Source organism: Macaca fascicularis, chromosome 9 (assembly GCF_037993035.2).
Source record: "Macaca fascicularis isolate 582-1 chromosome 9, T2T-MFA8v1.1".
Lineage (NCBI taxonomy): Eukaryota > Metazoa > Chordata > Mammalia > Primates > Cercopithecidae > Macaca > Macaca fascicularis.
This window is the reverse complement of record NC_088383.1, coordinates 7448819-7476386: the sequence shown is the minus strand read 5'-3', so window position 1 is coordinate 7476386 and position 27568 is coordinate 7448819. Positions and strand designations below refer to the sequence as shown.

The window sequence follows — 27568 nt, the reverse complement described above, 5'->3', positions numbered from 1 at the left end:
CAGCAATTCTACCCTGAGTTTATATCCAAAGGAATTGAAAGCAGGATCTTAAAGAGATATTTACACACCCCATTGATTAGCAGCAGTATTCTCAATAGCCGAGAGGTGGAGATGACCCACATATCCATCGACAGATGAATGGATGAACAAAATATGCTATAAACATGCAATGGAGGCTGGGTGCAGTGGTTCATGCCTGTAATCCCAGCACTTTGGGAGGCTGAGGCAGGCTGATCACTTGAGGCCAGGAGTTTGAGACCAGCCTGGCCAACAAGGCAAAATCCCATCTCTACTAAAAATATAAAAATTAGCCGGGCATGGTGGCATATGCCTGTGATGCCAGCTACTCGGATGGCTGAGGCATGAGAATAGTTTGAACCTGCGAGGTGGAGGCTGCAGTGAGCCAAGATCACACCGCTGCACTCTAGGCTGGGCGACAGAGTGAGATTCCATCTCAAAAAAAATAGTGCAATGGGATATTAGACGATTAGCCTCAAAAAGGAAAGAAATTCCTTCAGGTGCTGTAATATGGATGAACTTTGAGGAAATAGTGTTAGGTGAAATAAGCCAGATACAAAAGAACAGATATTGCATGTTCTACCTATGTGAAGTATCTCAAGTAGTCAAATTCACAGAAACAGGAAGTAGAACGGTGATTGCAGTGGGTATGGAAACGGAGAATGGGGAGTTATTTAATGGGTGCAGAATTTCAGACTCGCAAGACACAAAAGTTCTGGAGATGGATGCCCAACGATGTGAATACACAGAACACTGCTGAACTATACACTGAAAATAATTAAGATAGTGAATTTCGGCCTGGCACAGTGGCTCACACCTGTGTGATAGAGAGAGATTCCTTCTCAAAAAAACATAAAGAGTGTGGGGTGGGATCTCCAACTGCTTAGGCGGGAGAGGAGGTTAAACAGTCATCAGACAAATTCAGATTCTAAGGACAGGTGAATGAATAGAACCAATAAGTGAAGATCCAGTTTCCAGTTATCTCCATGTATCAATGTCCTTGGCCTAAGTCAGTTAGAGTTAATCACTGTAGAGTTAATGATGGTGTCTCTCCTTGCCATGAACAATATATTCTGTGGTCATTGCATTATTAGAACGGGCAAATTGGTTCTTCAGTTAACAGTGTGACCGGATCATTAAACAGACAAATCTCCTCGATGAAAAACCTTGAGTGATGTTGATTTTGGTGGAAGCATAAAGCCATCCGCAAACGAGCCTGTCCAGGATGGATGTCAGGTGGCAGGAATTAAGCTCAAAACTGTGACTCACCAACAGCTTAACTTCTTTCAGGTTGATTTTCCCCACTGGTGAAATTCCCATGAATATTCTACATAACCCTTTGATTCTTCCAACATGGTTTTTCCCAAACATCTTTCCTGAGAGCTCTTCAAAAGATGGTAAAGGTACCTTCGTAAGACACATGATGTAATGAACTTGACCTCGCTGAGGGGAAAACGGCCGTGGTAGCCTGCTTGGAAGAAATATGCAAACCATCTGAGAAAGAGGCAGCTCTCCCAGTGTCGTGGGGGTGGAGACCATATCTTTTCTTTGCACAACAGGAAGGGCCGGCACCTTCAGCTCTTTCGGTCCTGACGGCTGCCTGCTCAGAGCATCAGCCAAACAAGGTCTTGTCATCCCAGCCAGGAAGGATGAGCAGTGCATGGGAGTGGCAGGACATTGTGGAAGGAGTACGGCCAACTCCCCAGTTTCCTCCAGTCCTTGTCCCTGGGCTGGGGCTCCTCCCAGCACCTGCCATTCAGCCCTGCTCAGCGTATTTCTCTGGAAAACAGACCCATGGGCCTTGTCGGCAACCTGCTGTGTGAGTTGGGGTGTGTGTCTGATCATTGAGAACAGTGTTTTAGCATCTGGAGGTGTATGTTTGCTTTCCTTAGGTAACCACAAAATAGTGGTTAGCTTCTCTCTAATTGATAAGGGTGACAGAAGTTGCTGCTGGCTTTAGAATGATGCCTGAACTCTTCTTCTGACAATGAGTGTGGTTAATTTAGTCATGACAGACACACTTCTGACTTTTTCCTTCCTCCTTTTTTCCCCAACGCCACCTTTCCCCACGGTGGTGTGTTTCTGCTTTTGTTTTGTTTTCCTCTGTCTAGAGACTGAACGAGGCCAGACTGGGCTCAGCTGAAAGCTAGGGGAAGCCTGTGCTGCTCCTGCAGGGCTGGGCATTTTGTTTTCAGCTCCCTGGACTCCACCTGTGTGACTTTTTCTTCCTTTCTTTTTAAAAGTAAACATGGCAGGATGTGTGCTCACCAATTACCGAGCGCACAGAAATACAGGAACTGCTGGGCTAACCAACACGACTTCAAAGGACAGTGGTGAGGAGCCCCTGCCTCCCTGCCAGCCTTTAAAGGGCTGAGCTCTCCGGGGAGGGCAGGGCCCGCCCGCAGAGCTCCATTGAAATGACTTTCCAGCCTGTGACTTTCTTAGAGCCCTGTGGAAGGACTCAACGTAGGGAAAGGACACGCTGGTAGTGGGGATTCCCTCTTGCTTTGAGGCCAAAAGAAACCCTTTTATATTACTTTTTGATTGAATGTAATGACAGAAACAATGAAAAGAATGTAACCTTGACTTTGCAACTCTATTTTCCCGGCATATTCCTAACAACACCTAAGAAAGCTATGATGTAAGGTAGCTTTTATCACCTTTGTTCCTTTTAGGTAATGAGTTAGAAGCACAAAGCAGGCAAGAGACCTTGTAAGGTCAAATTTAATATTAAGCTGACCTTCTGATGGCCCAGGACATACCCCTGGGTGCTAGAATCTAACACGGAGACATGGATGGCCACGGGCACCCGGTGATCCAGCCGTTGAACTACACACAATTCTGCTGTTGTCCCCAAGGGAGAACTGTTCACTCTGAAGCTGTAGATGCTGTGTTATAGGGTGTTAAAGTCTCTACGGTTTCTGTCAATGCTGTTGCATTCATGTCTTGTTGCTCCTGCTAAAATGCAAGTATTTCTTTTTTTTTTTTTTTTATACTTTAAGTTCTAGGGTACATGTGCACAACATGCAGGTTTGTTACATATGTATACATGTGCCATGTTGGTGTGCTGCACCCATCAACTCGTCAGCACCCATCAACTCCTCATTTACATCAGGTATAACTCCCAATGCCATCCCTTCCCCCTCCGCCCTCCCCACAATAGGCCCGGGTGTGTGATATTCCCCTTCCCGTGTCCAAGTGATCTCATTGTTCAATTCCCACCTATGAGTGAGAACATGCAGTGTTTGGTTTTCTGTTCTTGTGATAGTTTGCTGAGAATGATGGTTTCCAGCTACATCCATGTCCCTACAGAGGACATGAACTCATCCTTTTTTATGGCTGCATAGTATTCCATGGTGTATATGTGCCACATTTTCTTAATCCAGTCTGTCACTGATGGACATTTGGGTTGGTTCCAAGTCTTTGCTATTGTGAATAGTGCTGCAATAAACACGTGTGCATGTGTCTTTAGAGCAGCATGATTTATAATCCTTTGGGTATATCCCCAGTAATGGGATCGCTGGGTCATATGGTATTTCTAAGGCAAGTATTTCAAGGATGAAATTCATGTTCTCCCACCAGCGCTTGTCTAAAATCCATGCTCAATGATTATTTACTGTATGCAGGTTATTACTGAAGAGAGGACTTATATGTTCTTCCCATGACATCAGAATGCAAGGATGTTTCTCCAAGAGAACAGGCTGCAGATGCATTCGCCTGAGCACAGTGGTGAGGCAGCCACTGAGCCCGGAGAGTCAGCACCACTCCAGGGTGTTGGGCTGAAAATAGACTAGAGAGAGTAATCTCTATGCCCTCATTTTATAGGCAAAGAAGCTGAAACCCACAGAGGGCAAGCAATTTCCCCACGTTGACTCTGTTCTTCACTGAGCTTTGTATTGGCTTCGTTGCTCTTCGTGAAAACACAAGGAATGACCACAGTCGGAGCCGGGATCCATGTGTGCATCCCAGGCTCCTGCCTCTCACAGAGAGTCGAAGAATCTGTTGAGAAGGTGTGGTTGCTTTCCTTGACCTTAAACTTAAATAGCGCAGAATTGCTTTGGGCTCAGCATTTTAATCACGTCACATAAAAATCAGATGCTATCCACAGAGAAGAAAAAAAATCACTTGAGCTGTGCATATGAATATTTATTAGAGAAAGAGTAAAGAGTAGATATTACTTCATATGGAAACGAGGAGGCTTGGAGCTGGTTTTAATATGCAGCATTAGTAAGAATCAATGCAGAGAGAATGCTATCTAGCAATTTTTAAATCTTCACTCAAAGAGAAATGGGCTTGAATTATAGCAGGAGAATTTCTGTTTAGTTGTTAAAAAAGATAAAAAGTAGTAATCAGTAGGACTCAACATGGACTTACTAAATTCATGCCAAATTCACCTAGTTTCCATTTTTGTAGAATCACCAGACTAATGAATTATTAGACTAGTGAGAGAACATTTTGATTTCAATGAGATATTTAACAAAATGGCTCATAACACTCCTATTAGAAACATGAAAATTACCTAGTGGGCACCTAGGGGGCAACGATTCCTTCAGATCCAGGAAAAGGGGGACTTTAGGGCCAGGTCATAGAATTTGGTACTGGATTCTGCCAGTCACCAACACTTCTAGAAATAAACATCCTTAAGATTTAGAAGTCAGGCCAAATTTATAGCAGACCACACAAAACTCAAAGGGTCAGTAGAATGCAGATTCAAAATGATCACGTAGACTGAAAAGCTAGGCCAAGGTCAAACTCAGATCTGACTTCGGCAAAAGCCTTTATGCAGATTCAACAGCTTAACTGGTCCAGGGCCCGGTGGGGAAAATATGACTTTAGAACATTATGATGAACAGGACTCTGGGGTTTTAGTTAATTGACATTTCTACCTGAGTTGGCAGTAGAATGTAGCATCTGCAAAAGTCAATTCACTCATGGTCTGCATTGATGGACCTTCAGTGCATCTGGAACTTTTATCTTCTGTTGATCAAATAGTATCTGGAAATACTGGTTATTCTGGATATGCATTGTAACGATATTGAGACTCATGAAAAGATGCTCAACATCCTTCCTCATTAGGGAAATGCAACACAAATCAACGAGCTCTGCTTCACACCCATTAGGACGGCTATTACCAGAAAAAGGGAAGGAGGTGTTGGTGAGGCTGTGGAGATGCGGGACCTTCTGGAATTGCTGGTGGACATGTGAAGTGGTACAGGCTCTGCGGCAAACAGTGCAGTGATTCCTCAAAAAGTTAAACAGAGTTTCCACATGATCTAGCAATTCCGTTCCTGAGTATTCTCAAAAAGATTGAAAACGAGGACTCAGATACTTGTACACTAAAGTCCATGGCAGCATTGTTCACCACGGCCAAAAACTAGAAACAGTCCAAATCTTCATCAGCAGAGGAACCAGCAAACAAAATGGGGCATATTCATACAATGGAATATCACTCATCTTTAAAACGAAATGAAACTTTCTGACACCTGCTGCAACACAGATGAATCTTAAAAACGTGATGCTAAGTGAGATAATCCAGACGCAAAGGACAGATACGCTAAGACTCCACTTGTATGAGGTTCCTAGAGTAGTCGAATTTATAGGCATAGAAAGTAGACGAGCAGTTATCAGGGGCTGGTGAGTGGGAGGAACGGGGCGTTAGTGTTGAATGGGGACAGAGTTTGAGTTTGGGAAGATAAAATCGTTCTGGAGGTGGATGGTGGTGATAGTTGCACAACAATATGAATGTATGAATGTCACTGAACTATACACTTAAAAATGGCTAGCATGATACATTTTATACTGTGTGTATTCTACCACCATAAAAAGGTTATTAAACGTAGACTAAGTATCCTAGACTAAGTTACCTAAATAACAAAAACTACTACAGAAAGCAAACTGACAAACTTTGTGTGTCTGGGCAAAGATGGTCAAGATCATAGGTCTAGAAACTGACAAAGAAAAGATAACTAAAGGAATTTGGTTATCATTTACTGTCAAGAAGAATGGGCAGAAGAGCATGCTGGCCACCCTTTACTAGCTGAAGGGATTTCCTGTGGCAGAGGCATTACATGAATTCCACTTATTCAGAGTAACCATTGCGTAGAATCAGGACCAATGGAAGAAAGTATACCCAAGGAGGTAAATTTCAGTGCAGGAAAGAACTTTTAACCAATTAGAACTATATTTTGAAAAGAAGGAGGGGCATTGCTAAATGCACAACTGAGTGTTCACAGTATACTCAAGACAGACATTTTGTGCAATTTGTGATGCAGAGTGCTGTGCTGATGAGTTCTCTAAAGCAGTGGTCCCCAACCTTTTTGGGCACCAGGGACCAGTTTTATAGAAGATTATTTTTCCACGGACTGGGGTGGGGAATGGTTTCAGGATGATTCAAGCACATTACATTAATTGTGCACTCTTTCTATTATTATTAGAGCCCTGAACTTATGTTCCCGCAGCTAGAGGGTCCCATCTGGGGGTGATGGGAGACAGTGACAGATCTTCAGGCATTAGATTCTCATAAGGAGTGTGCAACCTGGATCTCTCGCTTGCACAGTTCATGACAGGGTTTCTGGTCCTGTGACACTCTAATGCTGCGGCTGATCTGACAGGAGGCAGGGCTCAGGCAGGAATGGTCACTCACCTGCCACTCACCGCCTGCTGTGTACCCCAGTTCCTAACAGGCCACGGACCACCACTTGTCCATGGCCTGGGAGATGGGGGACCCCTGCTCTAAAGGGTCAACATAGGTAAATTTAGAAAAGTCAGCATCCTCCAAGTTCTCAGATACATTCTCCGATTCACTGATGAGTCCTGAAAATATAGTGAGGCAGAATGTTAGGGCCAACAGAAAGGAAAGTAGGGCTCTAGGGATTATAGTCACCAAGATTTCTACCCTTGTGCAAGAGAACCATCACTTAATATTTAGTCATGTCATTTTCAATTATTAAAAATAAATTCATCATGCCTGTAATCCCAGCACTTTGGGAGGCTGAGACGGGCAGATTAACTGAGCTCAGGAGTTCAAGACCCGCCTGGGCAACATGGTGAAACCCCATCTCTACTAAAATACAAAAAATTAGCTGGCATGGTGGGGCGCACCTGTAGTCCCAGCTACTCGGGAGGCTGAGGCAGGAGAATTGCTTGAACCTGGGAGGCGGAGGTTGAAGTGAGCTGAGGTTGCACCACTGCACTCCAGCCTGGGTGACAGAGCGAGACTCCATCTCCAAAATAAATCAATGAGTAAATAAATTCAAAGTCATTCATTTCTAGATAAAATGGAACTAGATAAAAGTTGACAGCTTAAAATCTGAACTAGGAGAATCAGTCTTATTCCAACTCCGACTTTCCAGAGTCCATGACCAGCTGGCACTAGGACGACTCCAGCAGACCTGTGTCACTTTGGTGACATCAGTGTGACGTCACAGCCGAGCAAGGGAAGGCCCCCATTACCTTAGTGCTGACTGGATGTTCTGAAGGCAGGAGGAACCAGGAAGGGGTCTCTTGGTTTTAAAAAGTTTTTCCCCATGTTCTTCAAACCGAGTCATGTCTATGACAGATGTGAAATGCAGCTTTTGTCATGACATTTCCCAATGGAACAGCTCCCGTAAAATGCTTCCTGTCTCTCTGCTGAGAGGTCATTCCTGTCTGGAATGCCTCCAGTCCAAAACCAGCCTGGCTCCTTTAGCTTCCCCGAGGTCCAGCGAGGAAAGACCCGGAATTGGTTATGAACAGGTTGGCCCAGGCTTGTATACCCCTCTCCTGACAATGCCGCCTCCAAGCTCAACCACCTCCAGGCCCCAGTCCGGGCAGCGCTGGGAGTTGGACCACTGGAACCTAGCACAGTGGGCCTCTCCCTAGAGCAGCTACTCCTGTTTCTGAGCCCACACACTGAGGCACGATAACGGGTGTTTCAGCAGGAACAGAAGGCACATCCTTGGGGAAGCCAGCAAGGGCCTTGGTCCCACTCTCCCTGAATTTGCAGTAAGCAAATTTGTCCCCGAGACAGCAATTCCCCTCCCTTCTTCTTTTCCTTCCTGTTTTGCAGAAGGCCAGATGTTCTTTTCATGCCACTTGCCTTTTATTTCCAAAGCATCCCCAGCGAGGAAGCACTAAACTGCAGAGGCCTCAGAGGAGGAAGTGCAGGGGCGGGGGTGCTGTGGAAGAGGAACCAGAAAAGGGAAAAGTTAGCTTGCCCTCCCTAGCCCTGAGTTTGCAGATATCAAAGTCAAGACGTGTGGCTTCCTTTCTTGGAGCAACTGAGGTGAAAGTGTCTTTGAGAGTCCCAGAGAAGTGTCAGATGAATAAGACCTGTCAATCATCATATCTCTGCAGCAAGGACCAGTGAAGAGAGCTCAGTGGGAGCCAAAAGTCTCCTGACGAAGTTCTCACCATAACCAACTCAGCCAGGTGCCATTAAAAATACTCACAGAACAGCACTTAGCTTACAGGAGCTCAAAGACCTATGCATACTTTCAGAATAGACTCTGAGAAAGGAAGGGCACTACCTGGGCAGTGCAATGTCCTCAGGTTAGCTTCTATGACACCTGAGTTCCCATTCCCACAGGGCTGGGACAAGCTGTGCATCCTTGGGCAAATGTCTTCACCTCTCTGAGCCCATTTCCACATCTGTAAAGTAAGGCAAGAGACCAACTTGGATATGTCACAAGATGGTGGCATTAAAATGGAGAGATGGAATGTGAAAGCACTTTGAATAAACATCGGATTTTGTTAGTCCTCCTCCTCATTTATTTCCTTAAGAGGTAAACTGAGGTACAAATTAACAAAATGGCTTATTGGTTTCAGTCCTTTTAGAACAAGATGAAATTTTATTTTAGAAAACAAAGTGAGAAATTAAAAAAAGAATCACCAACTTCCCTGCAAGCATTCAACAAATGCCCATCGTATGAAACCAACAAGAGTAGTCAAGCCCCCTCTTCTGCATCTCCCACCAGCCACACCCCAACACCCCCCACTGCGCCCCATCTTTCTGTCTCTGGTGCTTGTCAAATTGTTTCATCGCCAGCCCCACAAGAGCTCACGCTACTCTGAGCCCCTAGCTTGGGAGAGTGAGAACTGGGATGGGGAAGGGTATTCTTCCAAAGGTACTGTAGGTATTGTTTTGTTTCTAGGAGGGAAGATGGTGCCTCCAGACCTCTCCTTCCTCTTGCAGCTCGCAAGCAAACACAGATGGAGGAGATGCTCTAACTGTTTTTTCTTCTGCTTTCTCTCTCAGGGTTCTCACCCAGAAAACCTATCAGAATTTCAAATTTTCAGACCTCAGGAAAGTGTTGTGCCCCAAAGATGGTTTGGGGTTGTTTTGTGCTGTCAGCTGTAGGGCTGAGTCAGGACCCTGAAGCCCAGTGCCCCATTTGGTTACCACTCTTTATCTTATTTTTGCTTGGGAGAAGAACAGGGAGAACTGGCTGGAGGAAGAGGAGGAGAAGGGGAGGGGAAGAAGGAGTTGAGATTTTTAGAGTATAATAATAAAATTGTATTTTACTATTAGAATAATTTTGTATCTTCCAGAACATGTTTTCAGTTATAGCCTTGTCTGCTTCTTACTAAAGTCTTATGAGGTGTGCTATTCATTAGTCTACAAGTTTGCTGCTGTCATAGGGCTCCCAAGCAACAGTGACCGAAAGAAGACAGTGGACGTCCCTCCCACATCAGAGCCTGGGCTCAGGCAGTCAAGGGCATAGCTAACGTCATCGCCAAGGTCACTGCCAAGGTGATTTGACACCATCGCATCCATGTTCCAGCCAGTGGCAAGTGTCTGGGCCCACCCTGGGGGTTATACCCCTCAGCAAAGGGACATTGAGGGAATCTATGTCTGGGACCACCCAGGCTCAGTGGAGGCGGGGGGGGTTAAAGCTATGGGCTGCCCGAGTCTTCAGATGCCCTCACTTGTGGCCATCAGCTTCACACACTCCTTTTCTTCTCCTCGTCCTCCTCATTTCCACACACACGCAGACTTCTCCACTCACACTTGCTTCCCCAGGGCCCCCCTTACTTCCCACTGTCCTTGGGTCCCCAAAGGTGGCCTGGAGCTGGGGGCAGGGCGCAATTCCACTGCTCAGTAGGAAGAGGGCCTGTGATCCACTGCCATGACTGCCACAGGGCGGTGCTCCTAGAACTCCATGTGGGCGGCTGGGGGCATTTCCTCATAGATCTATGGCAAATCCACAACAGTTGGTTTCATCAATTTAAAATGAGTGACAGACAGACTGACTTTCCAAAGCAGAGACCTTATTTGGGAAGAGCAGGGGACTGCAATCGGGATCTGTCTGCTTTGATGGATCGCAGGTGCGTCTAAAGAGGCGCGGCGAGGGGAGACTTCAAAAGACCAAGAGGGGACGTGGACATGGGCTCAGTTCAGGAGGTGACCTTGGCGCATGGCTGGAGACAGATGTGTCAGACCAGCAGCTTGTCTGGAATACTTTGGTTTTGGGGAATTCCTTGCCTACTTCCTTGGTAGCCTCCCAGGTCTTTTTACTTGGGGTTTGACATAAGGGACTCCATTTTGATACTGGTAACTTTCACATTTTCATAGCACCATTTGGTAGTGGAAAAAAAAATGTATTAATACATATGTGGATTTAAAATCATGGGTAACATTTCTATGGAAAAAAATGTATATTCCCTGACCTAAACAAATGACTTATTAGTAAAGCTATAAATGTTTGCTGTTTCTTAAGTTAGGAATCTCCTATTATGAGGATTGGAGGATTCTTGGAAACAGGAACTATGGCTTAGATGCCCACAGTACTTTCCACTTATGGAACTCCTGATAGGTTGGTATTAGGTGAAAAAGAGACTTGTTAAATTACCAAATGTTATCAAAACTGGGCATCTGAATGGTGCCAGGTGATATCTGGGACCAGGTGAACAGAGGTCTTGTAGTGGAAAGAAACTAGAGTTCGAGTCAGTGGAAGTGGGCCACGTTATTTACAAGCTCGGCAGCCTTGGAGAAAGTGTTAATTTCTGTACACATCCATTTTCCCCTTCTTTATAATGGGAACAATTCATCCTACTTCACTAAATTGTTAGGACTTCAAACCGAAGAAATATATGAAAAACATTTTCCCTTTTTGTTATACAGAATTATTTTTTAAAATTTGAACTGCAAATTCCAAAAAGAGCCAGTTAAAATCACCTAATATCCCATATACTGAGAGATAACATTCTGTTCCAAATTTTTTCCCACTGACATAGATTTTTATATTTGTAATGAGTTTATATTTTTTATATATATATATATATATTTAGTATGTTTCTATTTAACTTTTAAGTATATTCTGTAAATATCTTTCTTTCAATAAATAAGCCACTGGTTATAAAATATTCCATTATAGTTACATCCCGTTATATATTTAAACAATATCTTATTTTTGAATCTTCAGGCTGTTCCTAGTTTTATTATTATTGAGCTATGCTTCAATGAACAGTCTTGTAAGTGTATTTTCTTACACTTTCCTTATCACTTTAAAGTCATTTAATACACATTTCCTTCTATAAAGCTTGTAGAGGTATCTAATCCAAATTGCTATGGCCAGATCTGCTTCATAATTCATGTTTTATAAAGGTAACAAGGTAACATGAAGGTAATAAAATATATACTGTATATTACAAAATTTTCCCAAAAAGCTGTGTACTGGGGAAGGATATTAGGAGTTATGTTCAGTAGAATACGTAGACTATAAAGAGCTTCATGTCAGATTTTGAATTTTGCTACAAAGTTAGTTGATATCACAGAATAATTTCTTTTCTATTTTTATTTATTTATTTTTTTATTATACTTCAAGTTCTAGGGTACATGTGCACAATGTGCAGGTTTGTTACATATGTATACATGTGCCATGTTGGTGTGCTGCACCCATTAACTCGTCATTTACATTAGGTATATCTCCTAATGCTATCCCTCCCCGCCCTCCCCACAATAGGACTCGGTGTGTGATGTTCCCCTTCCTGTGTCCAAGTGATCTCATTGTTCAATTCCCACCTATGAGTGAGAACACGTGGTGTTTGGTTTTCTGTTCTTGCAATAGTTTGCTGAAAATGATGGTTTCCAGCTGCATCCATGTCCCTACAAAGGACACGAACTCATCCTTTTTTATGGCTGCATAGTATTCCATGGTGTATATGTGCCACATTTTCTTAATCCAGTCTGTCACTGATGGACATTTGGGCTGATTCCAAGTCTTTGCTATTGTGAAAAGTGCCACAATAAACATACGTGTGCATGTGTCTTTATAGCAGCATGACATAATCTTTTGGGTATATACCCAGTAATAGGATGGCTTAGTCAAATGGTATTTCTAGTTCTAGATCCTTGAGGAATCACCACACTGTCTTCTACAATGGTTGAACTAGTTTACAGTGCCACCAACAGTGTAAAAGTGTTCCTGTTTCTCTACATCCTCTCCAGCACATGTTGTTTCCTGATTTTTTAATGTCTGCCATTCTAACTGGTGTGAGATGGTATCTCATTGTGGTTTTCATTTGCATTTCTCTGATGGCGAGTGATGATGAGCATTTTTTCATGTGTCTGTTGGCTGTATGAATGTCTTCTTTTGAGAAGTGTCTGTTCATATCCTTTGCCCACTTTTTGATGGGGTTGTTTGTTTTTTTCTTGTAAATTTGTTTGAGTTCTTTGTAGGTTCTGGATATTAGCCCTTTGTCAGATGAGTAGACTGCAAAAATTTTCTCCCATTCTGTAGGTTGCCTGTTCACTCTGATGGTAGTTTCTTTTGCTGTGCAGAAGCTCTTTAGTTTAATTAGATCCCATTTGTCAATTTTGGCTTTTGTTGCCGTTGCTTTTGGCATTTTAGACATGAAGTCCTTGCCCATGCCTATGTCCTGAATGGTATTCCCTAGGTTTTCTTCTAGGGTTTTTATGGTTTTAGGTCTAACATTTAAGTCTCTAATCCATCTTGAATTAATTTTCGTATAAGGAGTAAGGTAAGGATCCAGTTTCAGCTTTCTACTTATGGCTAGCCAATTTTCCCAGCACCATTTATTAAATAGGGAATCCTTTCCCCATTTCTTGTTTTTGTCAGGTTTGTCAAAGATCAGATGTGGCTATAGATGTGTGGAATTATTTCTGAGGGCTCTGTTCTGTTCCATTGGTCTTTATCTCTGTTTTGGTACCAGTACCATGCTGTTTTGGTTACTGTAGCCTTGTAGTATAATTTGAAGTCAGGTAGCGTGATGTTTCCAGCTTTGTTCTTTTGGCTTAGGATTGTCTTGGCAATGCTCTTTTCCATTTTTAGGGCTTTTTGGCATTTGGAATCGCAGAGAAGGGATTAAAGACCTGGATAATTTACGTATCTTTTATTTCTAGTAAAATTGAACTTGTTTTATTGGCCCTTTATGACTTTTCTTTTGTAAATTGCCTGTTGTTAGCCTTTGTCTGTTTTTTGATTAGAGGATTTGCCCTTTTTAATGATATTTAAATAATTAAATATTTTGCCACATATTTTGCAATTATGTCTCCCAGCTTTAAGTGTGTTAATAACACACAAGTTTTTTGTAAAATAGTTTGGAAATGTTTACCTTTGTGGGGCTTGTTTGTGGGATCATATCTAAGAAGTCATTCCAAATTCTAAAAGGGTATAATTATTGATCTATATTATCTAGTACTGTTAGTGGTTTAGCAGTTTTCTTTCTGCATGAATGTCTTCAATCTATCTGAATTTAGTATTATGTTAGCTTTAATGTAGGTTGTAGCTGGTAGACACAGTCCCATTTATTAAGCAATCTTTCCCTTTCCCGTTAAGCTTAAATACCATCTTCTTTAAACACAAAACTTTTATATATACTTGAATCTATTTCTGGGCATTCTATTTTGTTCTGGTAACCTGTCCATCTCTTTTGCTGCCAGAACCACATTATTCCCATTATAATATCTTTATTTTAATAGTATTAGGGCTGAGGGAAGGAAGGATGAAGAGACAGAGGGCATTTTTAGGGCAGTGAAACTTCTGTATGATCCGCTGTAATGGTGGATCCATCTCATTATCCACAGAATGTACAGCGTCAAGAGTGAACCCAGGCCAGGCATGGTGGCTCGCGACTGTAATCCTCTGACTTTGGGAGGCCGAGGCGGGCGGATCACCTGAGGTCAGAAGTTCAAGACCAGCCTGGTCAACATGGTGAAACCCCATCTCTACTAAAATACAAATATTAGCCAGGCATGATGGCGGGTGCCTGTAATCCCAGCAACTCAGGAGGCTGAGACAGGAGAATCACTTGAACTTGGGAGATAGTGGTTGCAGCGAGCCGAGATTGCACCACTGCACTCCAGCCTGGGCGGCTAAGCGAGATTCCATCTCAAAAAAAAAAAAAAAAAAAAGAGTGAACCTAAGGTAAATTATGAACTTTGGGTGATAATAACATGCAAACGTAGGTTCATCCCCAGCTCCGATGGGGGATGTTGATAATGGGGGGAGCTCTGCGTCTGCAGGCACAGGGGTTACGTGGGAACTCTCTGCACCTTCTTATTTTACTGTGAATCTAAAACTGCTCTAAAAAGTAAAAAAAAAATTGTTTAAAAAAACAAAATCTAAACATTACTTTTGAAGTCATAGAGCTTAGATTCAAGGGAGAATATGAAAAAATTAGAAAATTATAATAGATTGCAATTTAGCAAGTATTGTAGTAAAACAGGATACCACAGAATAGTGCTCTTCAACTCTGTGGTAAAGGGCCAGTGAAGAAATAAATCACCAATATCTCTTAGATTTAGCAGCCTCTTAATTATTCTTGTCTTTGAAAAGCTATTTGTAAACTGTAAAGTGCTCTGTGCGTATTAGTTATTTGCCACTAATCTAGAATGGACTCCTTTTAAAAATGAAGGTAGTTATTCACCCCATCTACCTTCTACTCTGGAGAATAATGAAATCGCAGTTATAAAATGCTGTCTTGTTCTCTTAAGAGACTGGTGTCTTATAAGAACAGGCTGAAGTATGTTTCAGACGAGATTGGGTGCATTCGGGGTGGGATGACTGTAGACTGAAGTGCATTTCAAGCAATGTCTCTCATCACAAAATAATCTGAATGGCTCACGACAAATTCACCAGGTAGAAGCTTGACATTTGCAAGCTGTATATCCCATAACCAAGTACTGTTTTTAAACCATGTTTTTCTTAAAGAAGCTAAGCTTTTAATCTGTTCGTATTATATGCATATCATGAATATAGAAAAACCCCTTTTAAAGTATGACGAGCGAGGGGTTCGGCTGGCCACTGGCTAATTGAATGCCAGCTACTGCACTGGACGCTGGCACACTGCTCAGAAATCAGTACAAGTTACAAGCATTAAGTCTGACAAGGTCCCACATCTGGCCATTTAAACAATCCTTCAGCCTGTATAATATTAATACTCTGTGCAGGAGCAGATCCAATCACCTATTCAAATCAGATCCTCACTGAGTGATGCCCAGAAGAGTCAAACACTGGCCCAGCCGAAAGAGGACCAAGGGAGGCACTGGGAGAACTGGCCCTAATCCCCTCCTGCTGCTAATTAGGTAGATAGCTTTGATCATTCGCCTTAATTTTCTGAGCCTCAGTTCTCTCTTCTGTTACATGAGAGGGCAGACCACTAGATCAATAAGGGCACTTTCAGCTTTCAAAATGAAACAAACAAACAAAAAACAGATCCACTAACTGATTTATTTCCTGCCTTATTATAATGGATTCATCCATTTACTTATTCCAAAGACGCTTATTATGGACATCTTACATGGTCAATTCCTGTGTCACATGTGGTCCCTAAATGAAAAGAGAATATGGGAAAGAGAGAGAGACAGAGTCCCTCAATCTACCTTCTTCCGTCCTCTGGGTGGGGCCAGAATTCACTGAACTTGAGGAAGTGATGAGAAGTGGTGAGGAATGGGTTGGGGAGATATTCTTAACATTACCATTTACCTAGAACAGGGTTTCTCAACCTCACCACTATTGGTTTTGGGAGGGTTCTTGGGGACTAGCCTGTCATTGTAGGTTGTTGAGCTGTGTCTCTGACCTCACCCTACTAGATGCCAGGAGCACACCCTCCCGCCATTTGTGACAACCAAAGACATCTGTCTCCAGACATTGCCAAATGTCCCCCACCAGCAACGTGACCCACTGAGAACCGCTGATTTAGACCCACCAGGCGCTGTGCTGGGTTCTGAGCAAACAGAAACGAGAAAGCTGCAGGCCTGGCCTGGCGGAGCCGACTCCAGGGCAGCTTTGCCAGCTTCAGTGTGCATCCATTCCCTGGCAGCCTTGCTAAAGCTCCACCCCCACCCCAGGGTTTCTCACCCAGCAGCTCTGGGTGAGGCTGCAGGATTTGTGTTTTTAAAGAGGCCTCAGGGATGCTGATATTGCTGTTTCTCCAGGAACCGCCTCTGAGAACCAAGCGGGCTCCACCCTGCTGACAGGTGAGAGTACAGATGTCCCCTTCTCACATCATAAAACAACTTAAGAGTTTTTTTTTTTAATTCAAAAATTAGGCCCCCAGTGGATACTCAGCCTACAGTAAATCTGAAATGTCACAGCGAGGAAGAAAAACAGAGACTCCCGTAAGCTAGAACAATGCCAATGGGTGGTCAGTTTTATGTATTAATTTTGGCTCCTTTCTGAATCAGCACATGAATGGTCAGTGAAGGGGCTGGCCTAGGAACCTAAGTATTACCCAATTTTAGAGTTTCCATGAATTCTAAACCCGAAACAAGTGCAACCAAGTTTTACGACACTTGCATTTGCAGCATTTCTGGCTGCAACTGGATGTGATCAATTCATGTTGCCCTAAACGCGTACATCCACCCAGGTAGACCCAGCTCTTTCTTTCTGCTTTTTCTTTCCCTTCCTCTGGTGCCCTTCCCTGGTCCACCCTGTCCCTTTATCTGCAGCAACCCCCCCGTGACTGTGATAGCCCAGTCCCCCGTCACCGGGCACAGCCGGCACATGGAGGATTCCGTAGAGTATTCTCTGTAAAACTGTTAGCTCACTGCGAACCGAGCACCGCTGCTTCCGCTTGCTGTGTTGATACTACCAAATACTGTATTTTCTCTGAAAAGTGTGACACGCCCGCAGGAGGAAGTGGGGTGTGGTGTCCCAGCAGCATAGGAGGACAGGAGTGTTTTTGCTACTGGTGTACCCAGGGGTGACAGCTCACTTGGCCATTTCTTGCTCTGTCTCTGACGCCAAGTTCATGGGAACCAGCCATGTCTGCATTCCTGGGATCAGAGGTTAAGAAAGTGGAGTCCAGGCTCTTGAAGCCTCCTTCTCTGAGTGCGCTCTAGGAAGGAAAGGTTTGCCCCATAACTGCCCCATAACGTATTGAGAACAGGGACCCGGTTCCAACTGCATATCCAGTGCAGTGCTTTGCAGTATGGTAGGCAGGTATTCCAAATGCTTAGTGACTAACAGCAAAAAACAAACGTTTGTGTCACTTCATCCCCTTCGCAAGTGGCTCAGAGGTGTTCTGGGCCATGTCTGATGACCCACGAAACAAGTTCCCATGGTATTTTCATGAGGGAGAATTTCTGAGGGTGTTTTAGTCAAGTGTAGTGTGATCATCATAGCCATCTTTTCCAGCAAACACTGCCATGCGCATTTTCCACGGATTAATTCATTCAATCATCACAACGTAGACATAGACCCAATGAGTGGGTCCATTATACACCTTGCTTTGCAGATATGATAATGCAGTCCCAGAGAGATTAAGTCACTTGTCCAAGACCATACAGCTTGGACACTGATAGAACTGGCCTGTACTCCATGACACCCACATTTGCAAACCGTGAGCTCCTTCGTGTGTTAACTCCTTCCTGGGTCTCTGTGCCTTTTTGAACTCTGCCATGCAAAGGTTCGAGAACAGCAGAGCCCCATGCCCAGGGGCTTCAGCTCGCCTTCTCAGTCTAGGCACCCTTTGACCAGAACACCCGAGTCCCTGGTCCCAACTTGACGCCCCTGTTTTGGGTGGTGTGCTCTTCCTCACTGAGCACCTACATGGCAGAAAGAAACGTCAGGAGGATTGCAAGGGATCCAGCATCTCAGTTAGAGCTACTGGGTCGCAAGATGGTAGAGTCTGAGAGAAGGTTGTCTTTTCAGAGTAAATTTTGACACAAAGAACAGAGTCCTACATTTCCATTTACTCCTATAGAAGGCAGCATCTTTGTGTCCAGTAAGTGATTATCCTAACCACAGTTAGAAAATGATGCCAGAGAGGCTTAGTTCCTCCCAACTTTATCTGATGAAGTTTCTTTCTAGACTTTGGCTTAGAAATCCTCATTGATCCCAATCAGCCACCTCTAAAGACATGAATGGCAGAAGCTTGGAGGGAATTGCACAGGCTTATAGCATGCTGAGAAAATTACCCCAGATAGGTGGAGGAGCCCTGACATCCAGAAGAGAACTTAGGGTATTCTGAGCCCATCTCTGTTTATATCGCCCACTTCTTCACTCTTCAAACCATAGCCATGGAGTAGAAAGAAAGATCATTAAGCCCCAGGCACAGACAAAGAGAAGCATCCTATTAGTGCTTAAGATAATTAAGCAAGTTGCCAGGAAAGCCTGTCCCTACAGTCATAACACGTCCTTTGCAAGTAGGGACAGGTGGGAGCAGACAGAAACAGTGTACAGCAAAACCCCCATGCATTCATGTCCTCCCTGACTTAACTTTCAAAGACATTTGCTAACAAGAAATAATGTATTAGTATGGGTGGAGACACTTAGCCACCAAGGCTGGGTTCAGGTGCTGTTGCTTACTCGCTGTGAGTCCTTTGCACAATTTTGTGGGTTGTGGGGGATCCAACACATAAGCCCTCTTGGCTATGCTTGTGCTTAAAACAAATGGTGTAGCAGATCAGGAGGCAGGGAGATGGAGAAGCATGTCCACCCAGTTATAACAAAGGCTGGATCGATGGAGATGGCTAAAGTGTTCAGGCAAATAAATTGGTCGTCTCTGTTCACAGCATCCCAGGTGATGCTGGACTGTGGCAGGGACCCCTCACCCCTGCCAACTGAGGACGATGCACCCCCCACCCTAGCCTACAGCATGGCCAAGAATAGTGCAGAAATGGTTCTGCAGGACAGCAGATCCTGCAAAATGAGAGGAGGAGGGTGGAGATGGGTGGGAACGGTTTATTCATCTAGAACCTGTTAACCAAAAAATGAGTGACTGAGGCAAGTGTCTCTATCAGTTGAGGTTTATTGAGCTAAAGTTTGAGGACACGCCCGGGAAAAACACCAGCCACAGCAGAACCTGTGACCTGTGCTTTCCAAAGAGGGTTTTAGGAACTCAGTGCTTAAGGAGAGGGGGCAAGCAGGAGGGAAGAGGGAGGAGGGAGGCAGTGAGGCTGTAATTGGCGCTTACCAAATCCATGTCTTACATAAGATAAGGTCAATGTGTGAGAACAGGGAGCAGAGGAACAAATCCATTATGCACCTGCCTCAGGGTCAGGGAAAGAGTGACTGATCTCAGCTGGCCCTTCTCCTGTACCTGGGAAGATGAGCTTGAAATCAACATTGTCAGCTGAGTTCCTAAAACAGAACTGTTTTAGAAGTTAAGCTTAGGTTGTAATCCTAGGGTTGCAATTGGCATAGGCTTGTTTTGTAAGGGAATGTGGATCCTGAAGGATTGAGGGGCCAGAAAGGAATTTCCTTGTGAGCAGTTTGTGAGGGTGGCCATCTGGAGAAACATGAGGTCTTTTGTCACTGTGGGAGCCTGGCTTACGTAGAATGCTGTGACACGCAGTTGTGAGGTGACCACTGTCTCCTGGGGAGAAAGAATGGCAGGGTGGCAGGACTCGGCTTCCAGGCTTACCTCTCCCCATGGCATAACGGGTTTGGGGACCCGAGATTTTATTTTCTTTTACAGACTTATCCATCAGATCAATCACTTTTCTTCCTGGGGTGCAGGAATGGGGAGTAAGGATAGGTTAGAGGGAGAGGCCCAGACCCAGGCAAGATTCTTTGTTTGAAAACACAAGGGGGGAAAATATGAGTTTTCTAATAATGACCACGATTAGCAACTGCTCGGTAAGTGATGGGTGCTGTTGTCCTCATAACCAACATCATCATCATTTCAGTTTTTATATCTTTTACCATCTGCTGTTTTCTAGATATGGAAATTATGTGACCTAGACCTCAAATATCTATCCCGTGATTCCCAATACATACCCACATGCCCAAGAAGTTTCAGTACCTGGCTGCTGAAAATACGACTTTTACATCCTTAGTTCATGTGTCTCAATTCTTGATTCAGAAAAGATAACAACGGTTTTCTCCATATCTCACAGTTAACGTGTTCAAATCAAACGTCTCCTCTTCTTGCACCATCTAGCTCTTCCCACAGGGCTCCCATCTTGTGAATGGGGACGGCTTCCTACCATGGGGTGGGGTCGCCCTGCTCCTCCTTTTCCCTCCCCTCATCTTCAGTCACTTGGCACATCCCGTCAAGAGACATCGAAATCCCTGCACGCTGCCAGGGTCCCTCTTCTGGTGCCCCGACCATCAACTGGAAGAGTGAAGTCGCCCCCAGTAGTATCTCTTCTTCTGCACCTGCTCCTTACAGTCCTCTCAACACAGGGACCAGGATACCCCCATTCTAGGTGTAAATAAGTCTGCTCTGCACTCAGAGCCAAAGATGGCATGTAGACCCCTCGGGCGGTGTCCTACCTGAACTCCAGATTCTCACTGTGGCCTGTGGACAGCCCCACGGGCACGCTTACCTCGTCTGTCTTCTCTACCCCTTGCTCACTCCACACAGCCCAGCCCCCTTCCCAGAACATGCCTGGCAGCTCCAACCTCACACCCATGTTTCAGCCGGGCACGCTCGCCTGCTATTGTCAGCGTAGCTCACTCCTCTCCTCCTGCAGGTCTTTACTCAACATCATTTCACGGAGACCCTTCGGAACCAGTGAAACCCTCCCTGCCGCCCCATCCAGCACTCCCCACCTCTCTCCTCTGCTTAGTTTGTTTCATGGGAGTTACCTGGTATATTTCATATTATATTCTTCTGCTTTCTTGTCTGTCTTGTGCATCTGGACCCCTGCACAAAGGATGGATTTTGACTCTTTGGCTGACTGCAGTGTCCTGAGACACTTAGTGCCTAGTAGCTCTAGTAACTGTTTGTTGAATGAATGAATGAGTGAATGGATGCATAATCACTATAATCAGAAATTGTGGACATTGTAATCATAGAACATTAGGTAATAAATACCAAGGAGCCTGAGGAAGAAGGAGAAAAAGTATCTATGATTTGGACAGCCATTTTTCCAATTGTGGAACATTGTTTTAGCATTTCAAATAATGAAAATAAACACATATAGAAGGCTTACTATGTGCTGGGCATTGTTCTGTTTTATACATATTAACTCATTTAATCTGTGCAATGCATGTAGGAGTTTATGGAGTTTCCTCATACCTTATCTCATCCAGTTCCCAAAATAGTACCAGCAAATTGTGGGTGATTACAACATTTTCAAGGATTCCTCCCCAGGGCAACTGCTTGTGGGAGAGCTGAGGTCTAGAAAGGAATTGGGAGCAGGAAAGGAACCAAGTCTGACCCCACCCCCACGCCAGCATTTTGATTTATGGAACCCTGGGAGGAGAGTTTCTCCAAAATGATACTTCATGGCCTCCAGCAGATCCCCCCTCAAAGAAACCAACCTGGGAATGGCCCTCTGTGTGGAGATCAAGGAGGAAAGAGGCGAGTGAGCCTTTCTTCTTTCCTGCTCATGGACTTAGAGTAGGAGTGTCCGGGACATCCATGTATATACTGTTTCCATTTTTCCTTTTGACATCTTCGATGTTCAAGAAGCCTGCGAAGGATTTGTTCAGAAATCAGAATTAGTTCTAAGGCAGTTGCCTGAATAACTGAAAGCTAATGACCCCACAGAGAGCACTAAGGCAACATAAAGTATGCAGGGGAGTATGGCGAGATGGGATTATTAGGTTGGTGCAAAAGTAATTGTGTTTTTTGCCAATACTTTTAATGGCAAATTTTAAAAATTTTGTATTTTTAATAGAGGCAGGGTTTCGCCATGTTGGTCAGGCTGGTCTTGAACTTCTGACCTCAGGTGATCCAGCCGTCTCGGCCTCCCAAAGTTCTGGGATTACAGGCATGAGCCACCACGCCCAGCCTTTTTTTTTCCCCCATTACTTTTAATGGCAAAATCTGCAATTGCTTTCACACCAAATTAATAGAATATTTGTTGAGTTTTAATATAATTATTGTTATTGTTTTTACCACAATTGACCTTCCCCTACTCTTACCCTCAGAAAAAAAGAAAAAAAACTTAAAATAAATCCATAGTCATTTCAAAAGTGACTTCAATAATTTTAAAGTCATTCGTTGTTGGGACTCTGAAAATGTAGGAATACTGTTACGCATGACAGATTTCCACAGCAGACAACAGTCACCTAGCACATGCTTGGTAGTTCAGCTGTAACATGGGCTAAAAGCTCATGGAAAGCCTAACCCCCTTTTAAACACTATTTCTATGACTGGCTGAACTCCGTGGTGGACGGCAAGGCTGTTTCCTATATCAGTGAGAGCCTGCCTGCTGCAGCCAGGAGGCACCTCACAGGGACTGCAAGCACAGAGGGAGGTGGGCCAGCTGGGGCCCGAGGGTCCAGACTTGGTGAGACTCGCAGACCTTGGCCCACTGCCCTCCTCCCTCCTCACCCACTTTTCTCCCTTCTTCTTCTTCACATCAGTACTGGTGGCAGCACCCTGAGCTGAAGGGGAAAAGTTCATATTCAACATCAGAAGGCATTTTATTTGTATGTCGCCTTGGTGAGAACTCTGTCCTATAAGAGAGGACCCTTCCCATCTAGGAGAAAGTCTACCCGTACCTGTCCCCATCTGAGCTAATTAATTCTATGGATTCTGGAAGGAGAAAAACAAAAGTGAAAAGTAGGTAAGAAGAAAGCATGGCAGACATGCGCTTGGAATACAGCTGAAGACGCTAGATCTGGCAGGTGGTAAGATGCTACGGAAAGGGACTGAAATCTGAGCCCTGAGTTTGAATTCAGGCCTTCCAAGCACTTTGTAACCATGGACAAGTCACCTAAACTTGCTGAGCCCCAGCCATAAAATCTATAAATTAATAAGATGGAGATTACTACCATAGTTGTCCTGTCCACCTGACAGCTACTGGAAGAGTTTATGGAGATAACGTAAGTCAAAGTATCTATGAGATTTCATTACAATCATCAATGTGATGATTATTTGTAATATTATTTGGTGAGTAACTAGTAATACCCACTCTATCTCACGGGATTTTTTAAGGATCTCATGAAACATGAGAAAGATTTCGAAAGATGCTGATTGTGCTTGGGTGGAGATGGCAGAGCTCAGAAACAGAAGGAATGGCATGAACAGAGCCACGGAGACAGATATTCAGGGAGCATTCAGCAAACCGAGAGAAGTCCAGGCAGGCTGGGACTCCACTGAGAGCCGTGGATGTGTGAAGAGGGCCACATGAATCCAATACATGGGGGCTTTTAAATAACAGGTTAAGAATTAGGCTTTAACTCAACAAAGACTGGGACGGCTTTCTCAAGTAATAGTGTAACTTGGCCAGGGCTATGCCTTAGTGGGACGATCTATTCATGGAACCTATTAAAATCGGTGTCAGAAGATTAATACTGTCATCCCAGGTGCTTTATTTTCTATCTTTCAAGGTTTCACTTCAATGCTATTGTTGGTTTTAGGGGGAAAGTGTGGAGTATCGTTAATGTTGGCAGGCAGGAGGGCAGCACTAGGTCTGTCCACGAAGCCTCCTTCATCTCTAGTTCTGACTGAGGGTTGACTGTTAGGCTTGGGTTTCTTTTGTCACTGTGTATTGTAGGGGTTATTTTAAAATATTATCTTCAATCTATACTTTATTATTATTATCATTATTTTGAAAGGGGTCTTGCTTTGTCGCCCAGGCTGGAGTGCAGTGATGCAATCACAGCTCACTGCAACCTTGACTTCCTGGGCTCAGGTGTTCCTTCCACCACGGCCTCCCAAGTAGCTGGAACTATAGGTGTGTGCCACCATGCCCAGCTAATTTAAAAAAAAAAATTAGAGACAGGGTCTCTAAGTATGGGCGCCTGGCCCATACTTACTATTTTAATTCACTTTTTGAGACCATTTTTGTTGGTGAAAGCTAATTAACCTCTTTGTAATACTGCTTGGTAGAAGTCTTAGCAACAAAGCAAAACGCTACCCGACTATGTGATTTTTTTTACTAGTTATCATCTTTCTTCTGTGGACATTGTGAAAAAGTCTTTTTTTATGTTTCTTTTAATAGCAGTCACTTTTACCTAAGAAACCTTTCTATCTCATAAAGAAATCCAAAGCTATGGGTGTAGCTTAATTTGCCAAAATTTTTCTGAATTGATGTTTACCAAATTTGGCTGAGCAGATGTAACTGGAAACCACTGAATGCTTTGTTTTTCATCCCCAATTTACTATTGATTAATCTGTGTTCTCTCTTCCACATGTGAGAGGTATTGATACAAGTGATGACTAGTGTTATTTTACTTCTGTTTTTGTTTTTCGTTTTTTTTGTTTTTTTTTTTTTTTTTTTTGAGACGGAGTCTCGCTCTGTCGCCCAGGCTGGAGTACAGTGGCCCGATCTCAGCTCACTGCAAGCTCCGTCTCCCAGGTTTATGCCATTCTCCTGCCTCAGCCTCCCGAGTAGCTGGGACTACAGGCGCCCACCACCTCGCCTGGCTAGTTTTTTGTATTTTTTAGTAGAGATGGGGTTTCACCGTGTTAGCCAGGATGGTCTCGATCTCCTGACCTCGTGATCTGCCCGTCTCGGCCTCCCAAAGTGCTGGGATTACAGGCTTGAGCCACCGCACCCGGCCATGTTATTTTACTTCTATGAGACTCTCCCCCAACACTGAACCACCTCCCACTAAATTACAGTAATACAAATGCTGTCCAAACATTTTATTACATGAAGAAGTTGGCTATTTCTTATTTCATTTGCTACTGAGGAAGAGAATTCTTGATATTTTTCAGTTGATGAGAGTATATTATACTTCTATTGCTTTCTATTTATATGGAATTTCTCCCCATCAGGTTCAGTTATGTGGACATCCTTGGCATCTCTATGAAAACATTCTGGGGGTTTGAATTGTGGAGGGTGAATCAGCCTAGCTAAATTGGGCAGTCAGTGCCCAGAGAATCAAAAGACCAGAATTCTCAGTTCAGGACTCAATAGTGTGGGACCTAAAGCACAGAGCCGTACCTGTATCAAAGCTACACACAAAAGACAAATGAGATCACACTTAAAGCTGAAAATAGTGAGCCTGTAAGAGTAAAGATCCTTTGTAGATCTAAAGTACATATGGGCCGGGCGCGATGGCTCACGCCTGTAATTCCAGCACTGTGGGAGGCCAAGAAGGGCAGATCACCTGAGATCAGGAGTTCAAGACCAGCCTGGCCAGCATGGTGAAACCCAGTCTCTACTAAAAATACAAAACTTAGCCAGGCGTGGTGGCACACATCTTTAATCCCAGCTACTCAGGAAGCTGAGGCAGGAGAATCACTTGAACCCAGGAGGCAGAGGTTACAGTGAGCTGAGATCGTGCCGTTGCACTCCAGCCTGGGCAACAGGGCAAGACTCCGTCTCAAAAAAATAAATAAATAAATAACATAACATAACATAACATAACATAATGTAACGTAACATAGTACATATCATGATGGTGTTTTGCAGCTGGGATAGCAAAAGCGTGGAAGATTGGATGGACATACCTGATATCCATCATGATAATGGCCGCATCCAGATAAGGACATCAGAGGGTAGTAAGTGCTCTGCAAGAGATAGATGGAGGGTTTTATGGGACCTCTGTAGCAGAGTGCAGAGGAAGGTCACATAATTTAGCTCAGATATGCTCCTAAAAGACTATTTCTACTTTCCTCCTGCTCTTTTTGGTACACACCAGTGAAGTTGAGAAGGCCCATTAGAAAATATATCAGAGTTGTAATAATGATAATAACTAACATTTATTGAGCATTTACTTTGAGCCAACCCCATTCTAAGCACCTTGTGTGTGTTTGCCCATTTAATCCTCATGGCTCTTTGAGATGAGTAATAGTATTATCACTGATTTCCAAATGAGAAAGCAGGCTTAGATAGTTTAAATAACTCCAGCAGTTCAGTGTATGAGGGCATCGATCTTTTGCTTATAACAAGTGCCGGGCTGCATCCTTTGCTCTTGACTCCCTCTGTAATTATCTGTCACTTAATTTGACCATTGTATACTCTTGCAAGTAAAACAAATGCATGAGATGAAGAGATTCGGTAAAACGTTGCTTTTGAAAATGAACTCCGTAAGCAAAAATGCACTGAGTCTCTAACATATATCAGACAGGGGGATCAGCTCTGGAGGCACATAGATGATGAAGTCATGGCCCCTTCTCTCGGAATTGTTGAGGAAGACAGATGTGAATCCATAAATCCAACAGCACATTCTAGGGAATTAGGGCAGTGTGGCCTCCGGCACTCTGTCTCTTCCCCTGTCTCACAAGCTGACCGCATTTCCAAAGGAATGTGGTCACAGAGGGAAATTGTTTATCATCACTGGGGATGAGGGAAGTAAGGCACCCACATGCACTCGTTCTGAGGAGTTCTTGCTAAATGTATTGCAGATGAGACCAGAGGGACTTGTGTAGTTGGAGTCGAACCCCTCTTCTGAGTGTATGTAGCATCTCAAGAATTAAGTAGGGGACATCCTGGTGGGGCTCTACTAAGTCCACACATTAGAGGGCTGAGAGCGTGGGAGCCACAGGATCAACCTCACTCGGACTGTAGAAATGGCAGGCGTGACGCAAATCAGTATGACAGGTGCTGTCTAGCAGTGCACTCAGAGAACTGCAGGAGCCGGGGCTGAGAACTTCCCATGGAGATGTGTTGATGGGAGGGCCCTAGAGGAGGGGAAGGAAGGCTTCCAAGAGGAGCTAGAGACTGAACAGGAACTTGAAAGATGAGGAAGCAGGCGGGGAGGATGGAGTGAAACAGGGAGGCATGCCAGGGAGAGGATGCAGCTTTCCTAGAAGTCTGAAGCTGTGAAACACACGGCATGTTGGAGAAACAGCAGCAGTTGTGCAAGATCCTAAGATCACTCAGGCTGGAGCATGGAGATTTGATGGAGATTGAGAGGTGACCAAGGCTGGACAGAGGAGGCAGGGTAAGATGCTGCCGTGAGTCACAAGAGAAGTGATGCAGAACTGGTGGAGGAGGAGATGAAGCCAGTGGGTCGTGGGGCACAAGGGGAAGGGTGAAGTTGAAGCAGCGAGTGAGGGCTGGGCGTCACGGCACCAGCACTGAGCGGGCAAAATGAAGGAAGAGGCAAGTTTGAAAGGGAAGGCAGGGAGTTCTGTATGGGACCTGGTGAGTTGAGGGTCCCCTTGGAGATAGCCAGGAGAGAGTTGAATGCGTGACTTTATTGCTCAGACAAGGGGTCTATGGGGGGCCTAGCCCCTGCCTTGTTCGGAACAGCCTGGCCAGTCAGTCTTCTTGTGCACAGATTGTTGTCGTAAAGTATGAGACTACCAT

The 27568-nt window shown here is 44.2% G+C and overlaps 1 protein-coding gene across 9 annotated transcripts in view; it reads left to right on the top strand.

Annotated features, from left to right (window-relative positions):
* Positions 1-27568, top strand: part of PRKCQ (protein kinase C theta) — a 144222-nt gene that overhangs the window by 28586 nt on the left and 88068 nt on the right. The window contains exon 1 of one of the 9 annotated variants that reach the window (XM_065520261.2): positions 26992-27200. The exons of the other annotated variants lie outside the window; for them this stretch is intronic. The gene's annotated coding sequence lies outside the window, so the exon portion shown is untranslated. Of the gene's footprint in view, positions 1-26991; positions 27201-27568 lie in introns of those variants that run through there. 9 annotated transcript variants of the gene reach the window in all.